Below are 7,508 nucleotides of genomic sequence, written 5' to 3' on the forward strand. Positions count from 1 at the left end.
GGGGCAACAGCTTCTCCATACACGGGTTTCCCGTTTACCAACAAAACTGAATGCGTGCGCAGCCGTGAGGCAGAAGACGATTGGTGGCCGTCCACAACGTTATAAACTTAACCTAAATAGTCGGCTGCTGTAAGCTACAATCGGATTTTTTTGTATACCCCTGTTGTCTCAATGATAACATTTTTGTGGATGTCACATATCTAGCTATCTATCTATCTATCTATCTATCTATATGAAGAGCCTTTCATTAATCTAGATAGTTAGGCCTATTCAAATACATAATGCCCCACCTTGATTAGAACCTTGTTATGGGAGAACATTTTTACATGTTAAAAAGTTTATTAAAAATGACTTGGCCGATATATCGGTTATCAGTTTTTGAATAACTCAAATATCGAAATTGGTAGATTATCAGCCTTAAAAATCCCATATTGGTCAGGCTCTATAGGAGATGGAGACAAATTGACACACACATCCACATACACACACACCCACACAATTAGATACACACGCACATGCAAGCAAGCACATTGACACACATATACAAGCATACACAAAAGTTGCAAGAGTAGGGGGTGGAGTTAGCCTGACAGTCATATTCTCAATTCTAGTCAGAATATGAGTCTGATACTGCTCTATTGGGACATAATTATGGGGCGTGTTTCAACCGATACAGGGGGGGAATGCCTCTGCACTAAATTGGATAGACCTAACCAATCACAGCAACAAAATAGCTTACCGTGAGGTGTAGGAAGAAAACACACAAACCATCCTTCTTCTCCACAAATGCCTTAACATTGTTTTCTGGTCTTTTGTAAAAGTTAGTGCCGCCAATAACTCCTAGCCTACAACACTCATTAGCAAAATCTAAGAGATACGTAGTAGGCTATTAGGAAAAAACTGATAGCCTATATCCCCTCCGTTTTTAAAAATATAATTCTGTTGAACACTGATATGGTACAAACATGTTAAACAGCTGGAAAAGGCTGTAGCAAATCCCTCGAACAGGTGATCAATCAGAGATTTTAAACGAATTAGGGAACATGTCGCAATGCAACAGCGCTGTTTTCCCTTGATGAAAGTGAAACCACGAGTTTTCCCACATCTCAACTTTGGCCAAAGTTTTCAGAAATAATCGTTTTCAGTGATAAAACCTCATTAAACTAGATGTACCGCAGAGCGGTACAAAATATGACCGCCGCCCAGTCCAGCAAATTTTTTCCACAAAAATAAATCACGCTGAAAGGCCTATATGATTCTAACTGTCTCACTAAATTGCATTATCCACACTCAATTCTCACTGGTATCTGCTAGACAACAAGTACCAAAACATGATTAGTTCATAGATTTCACATGTAAAATTCATTTTATACAACCCCACCCCCATCTTGCCTGTTCATAATTTCATTTCTGAGAAATTCTTGAATTGTGTGCATGTGTGCGTGCACACGTTTATGTTTATGTGTGTGGGTGTATGTGTGTGTGTGTGTGTGCGTGCTTGTGTGTTTGTCTGCGTATGTATGTTTGTGCATGTGCATGCATGCGTACATATGTCTACTGTGTGAGTATGTGTCATACGTATGATTACTGTGAATGTATGTGCGTGCGTGTGTATCTGTTTATGCACATGTGTGCACATGGAATGGGTTAACATGACCCCTGGAGGCAAACATAGTGAAAAAATTGGTCATCCTAGGCCCTACGGTTCTCAAGATATTCACAGAAAACTGTGTCTGCCCTACCCTCCTTTCGGGGGGTCCAGTCCAGCGGGGGGGCTACAGATCAAAATGAAAAACGATGGTTCCATGCTATCCATGTGGGGTTACATGCCCACCAAGTTTCGTGGTACCCCGGGTCTTTCAGTGTCCCAGGAATCCTTGTTGGTGTCATGGGTCACTAAATGTACACATAAATCATTTTATTGTAAGGCCCCCCCATGAACGAAAGTTCACAAAACTTGGCATGCATTCGGAAGGTGTCCTAATGATCCTACACTTTCAATTAAGTGCAGTTTTGACCATGTCAGCCAGAGATATTGTGATGAAAACACCTAATTTTTTGCTTTTTAATTTTTAACTAGGTGGGCTTATACATGAAATAAGTGGTAATGGGATGGGTTGACATGCCCCCTTAAGACCAACATACAAAAAAAAGGTGGACCTCCTAGGCCCTACGGTTCTCGAGATATTCACAGAAAACTGTCTCCGGCCACCTACAGGCCAGTTGGTGTATAGTAACATAAATTAATTTATTGTGTGGCCCCCCATGAACGGAATTCCACGAAACTTGGTGTGCATTCAGAGGGTGTCATAATGATCCTACACTTCCAATTTCGTGCAGTTTTGACTATGTTAGGTCACAGACACAGCGATTACAACACCTCATTTTTACTTTTTTGTGTTTAACTAGGTGGCGCTATACATGAAATGAGTGGTTATGGAAGGGGTTGACATGGCCCCTTGAGATCAACATACAAAAAAAATGGTCCTCCTAAACCCTACGGTTCTCGAAATATTCACAGAAAACTATGTCTGCCCTACCCTCCTTTCGGGGGGTCCAGTCCAGCGGGGGGGCTACAGATCAAAATGAAAAACGATGGTTCCATGCTATCCATGTGGGGTTACATGCCCACCAAGTTTCGTGTACCCCGGTCTTTCAGTGTCCCGGGAATCCTTGACGGAAATTTGGACATGCAAAAAAAAAAAAAAATCTAACTAAACCTATACATATGACCGCCTGCTGTGTCAGTTCAACGTAATAACATTGTGTTTGAAAGAAAAACATGAGTTTGTTTAATTTAATGTTTTGTGGTTTAGTAAATGTGACAAACCCTCTTTTCTTTTTCCTCCTAGTATATACACTTACTGCACCTTACTTGATTCAATTAGAAAAAGTGGATTACTCAATTGACTATTTGAACACAATAAGGATGTGTTTTATTCAGAACTAGACTGTTTCATGTAATGGTAACGTAATATTGTTTGATAAATGGGACAGCCCTGACTTTTACTTTTTTACAGTGTAAATTAAAATGCGCTCTGCGTTCCAACAAAATTTCATCCGCTCCACTCCTCGTTCGTTCATGCTCCGCTCCGCCCACTAGCTCTGGTTCAGGTATTTATGGAGCTTAGAAGAAATCTGTCACCCAACACCAGTAATAAATCTGTGGTGCTCTTCACTTTTGGAATATTGCCCTAAAAGTTACTATTTAAATCACTGCCAAAACATGAGTATATATAGAATGCAGCACATTAATATTTGATGGATATATTAATTACATGCGATTTATTTCAGGGAGCCTACAAATCAATGGGAAATAAAATTTAGTAAAATGATTTGAAGTAACTATTGAAAACTCACACAAAGCTGCCAGACACATCTAAATACAAACAAGAAAGCTCTTGAAGCAAAAATGCATGGTCAAACAGACGTATGGGGCAGACATTGCTCTATAATTGTCATATATAATAACAATTGTATTTGTAGAACACTGGCATCAAAATATATGCTGAACTATTCTGTTCATGAAACAGTCATGGGCAACATTGCTCAATTAACTTTGTATTCCATTTTTTTCTGCTCAGTTAAAAATAACCACAGCTTTTTATCATAATGAGCATCTTCAGGTATCAAATGTTTCCAAACACATAAATCAAACACATCTTGCCTTATTAGAGCTCTGCTTAGTTGACAGAAAAGTGTCAATAAAAGGACCTGCTGGGAGTATGGGAGGGCTGCAAAAGGAGGGGGTTCCAGTGCACTGTAAGTCTTTCACAGACACAGACACAGAAAGGAGGTGGCTCCTATTAGAGAATGTGTCATCTCTAAAGCAACTAATACACTTACGATTACTGCATTACATTTATTGATATACTAAAATATTTGTCTTTGTATGTTTTTTTTAATCATTTTTAGATACTCATAACAACTGGAAATTTCATCTTCTTTTGGGAGGAAAAGGTAAGGTACATCTGATTTACAGTACATCTGAATTATCTGAACAGCTAAACGATTCAAACAAGCTACTTGCATTCTGGGAAAGTAAATCTTTCGGCGGGCATTTACAGCACACACCTGTGCCATAGCATTTTAATTTCTATGGCACAGGTGTAGCTCCTTTCATGGTCTTATTTGTATATTTTTACAGCGCATGAAAATGCACTGTTCTGTTATCCGAAGTCTTATTATTACAGGGCATGTCATTTCTGTGTTTAATACAGCTTCAACCGTTTAACGTAGAAACTTCGTTCAAACTTTGTAATATAGGTCTTTGAAAGGACACTTGAGCAATGTATTTTTCGTTTTTGTAAACATTATACTTTTTGAGATATTAACAAAAAACAAGCTTATTTTCCCCCATTATGCATTAGCATTACGACATCATAAAGGGCTATTAACGACTAAGATCTAAGCTACACCAGGCGCGTAACTGAAGCGTTCTGCTCGCGTTGCGTCTGCTGCAACAATTAGCTCCCACTATAATCAATAGAAGTAGCTACACCAGACGTAATAGCGGCGCGTATGTGCGAAAAAATAGACCAGTTTTCTAAAATGTTTTTTACACGTCGCGAACGTAGGGCTTCAGTTACGCGCCTGGTGTAGCTTCCTTGTTAGAATGCAATTAACTGCACATGTGCTCTCTCACTAACAGCAGCAACTTCAATGGAACCTCTTCTCTGTGTCTCTCTCCATTGAACTGGATAGCTCCTTTTTCTTTTCCCTACTTTCTTTTTTCTTCACTTCATCCATTAAATCTGTCTATCAACATCCATTAAACTATCTACCTATGCACATCCATTTATTCACTATTAACTCATTGAATGCCAAGCTGTTTGCGGAAGCTTTGTCCTAGAGTGCCAGCAATCTAGACCATTGTTGATGATTTTTGTACAGCCACAGCATATTCTGTGTGTTATAGCTGTGTTATAGCTATGAACACATACAATGGCTCGTTTGAAAGGTAAGACTTTTAGCTCTCAGTGGGTGCAAACCGTGTATTTCTACACGCCTTTCTCACGTTCCTGAGAAATCCCAAGCTAAACAGTGGCTAATTTTAATCAAAATCGCTGTTTTTTTTCCCTAGAAATGGAGATATAACGTCTTTCATTAAATATGAAGTGTTGCCTGTAAAGTTTCCGGGAAGTGACCTGGCGAGACTGCCACGATAGACCCACGAAAATGGCCTGGTTTTGAGCTGACGTGCATGCGTCACTGATTCGACCCAAAGCGGCAACCGAGTTATGAAAAAATGTCCAGATTGTGCATTTTCATGAGTTTTCGATCGTCATATATTTCATTTCCATTCATCACAGAGTTCCCAAAATCACATATAAGGTGTGTTAGAGTGTCTAGTTTCGTAATTAAAAAAAAAAGTTCAAAACGTAATATTACGTTTTTGGCACTCAACGCATGGGAAGGAAAAACGTAATATTACGTTTTTGGCACTCAATGAGTTAAACAATTTAACTATTTAACTGTCACTTAAATTTTGTAGGTATCCTTCTAACCAAAATTTCTGTGTCCAATTCAGCTTTAAACCGTTTAACGTAGAAACTTCGTTCAAACTTTGTAACGTAGGTCTTGAAAAGGACACCTGTGCAATGTATTTATGTATCGTTTCTGAGATATTAACAAAAAAAAAGCTTATTTTTCCCCATAGACTTTGCATTGGCACTATGACATCACAATGGCCTAATTAAACTGATTTGCACCTGTATCAACTGCCAGCTGCTCAACTAGGCCCCCTCTAAGAGACAATTAAACTGATTGCACCTGTATCAACTGCATTCTGCTCATTAGGCCAACTCTCTCTGTGTCTCTGTATTCTACAAGGATATAAGGCACATTCCATCCAACTTTCTATCCATCCATCTTCTTCGAACCATTCACTCATCCACCCATTAAACTATCTAACTAACTTGAATTTCCCCTTGGGGATCAATAAAGTATCTATCTATCTATCTATCTATCTATCTATCTATCTATCTATCTATCAACATCCATTAAACAATCTGCCTATCAACATCCATTAAACTATCTACATTCAACTTTTAAACTGTCTACTCTGCAGTCTCATGTTTTAAGCATACAATCTGACTCTCTTTAGACTACAGATCCTGTTCAACTGTTTCCTCTGCCTTAAAAGCAGAGGAAAGATTGATTAGGCTATATATAAGTAGCTACTTGCCATTGTGTGTGCATCCATGGTAAGTCGTTTTAACATTTAAAGTTGTGGCAAGCCATCTGCAATTAATTATGCGTAGAAGCAATAAAAGTACAGATATTGATTATAAACTAAATATATGCCTGTATTGAAGTATTTTGATTCCCAGCACTAGTAGGCATTTTAACAGCAACTATGCACAAAACATTAGGCTACCTCCGGTCAGAGCACCTTAATTAGCAATAACATGCGGTGATGGTTCTGTAGCCTCCTTAACAGCTCAGGAATATCAATGCAGCAGAGGTATGTTTGTCACCTACATATTTATGTTTTTACAAGCAAACTTTTTGCATCAGCTTCAAATTCATTGTGACGCTATACGGGTCTCATGAATGATAGATTAATGTTATTATGTAGGTCGGAAGTTATCAGAACATACTGTGAAACAAAATTTACGCATTACAACTTTGCTGATAACATTTCAAATAAATGCCAGTTTTTGTGTAAACTAGACGTGTTTCATAGCCTTTCGCTTGTGTGTAGTTATTTGCTAGATTTTGACAAGAGCTTGTGATAGCATGGGCTCATGCAAACTGTCAAACATAGTCCACTAGCCTATTTGGTGCACCCCTCTTCTTTAAGCTTATATCTTAATGTGTCTATCAACACACTGTATAGAACTAACTCTAACTGTATAGAATGTGGTGATATCAGAGCAAGATGTTACAGATGGCAGATAGGCAGAGATTTCAGTGGCATCAAAATAAGGCACCAAAATCCATGTTGTTATTCGATGTCATTGCTACTGTCTGCCATACTGCCAATCCTATATTCAATGTATTTGAATAGTATAATGTGGGATGGGATAACATTTCAGGACAATAATGCAATAATGCAATAAATTGGTTCCATTATTATTTAGATATCAAAGGACTGTTTTTTATTTGACTTTTTAATAAATTGCAGTTTGAGGACCCTATGTACATTGATAAGCTTCATATATTGAAGTCTGACAAACAACTGTGGTTTTGTCCACTAATGACTGTCAACCACTTTATTTACAGTACCGTATCTGTACATGTCTGATTGTGCAAAGCATTTTATGTTGAAAACTGTCTGCTCTTCATGTTTATGATTAATGCAGTAACCAGCAACCATGGGGGACGGTGATATGGCCAACGATGGCAAAGCTGCCATCTACCTTAGAAGCCTGAGAGGGAGAGACTTGAGGCCCAAACCAGGCCCTTTGATGCAAAGACTGCTTGCTTTGTGGTTGATAAAGAGGAGTTGTACGTCAAGGGTACAATTAAAAGAAGGAAGGCGGCAAAGTCGTTGTTGAAACGGT

This window comes from Alosa alosa, chromosome 21, assembly GCF_017589495.1.
Source record: "Alosa alosa isolate M-15738 ecotype Scorff River chromosome 21, AALO_Geno_1.1, whole genome shotgun sequence".
Taxonomy (NCBI): domain Eukaryota; kingdom Metazoa; phylum Chordata; class Actinopteri; order Clupeiformes; family Clupeidae; genus Alosa; species Alosa alosa.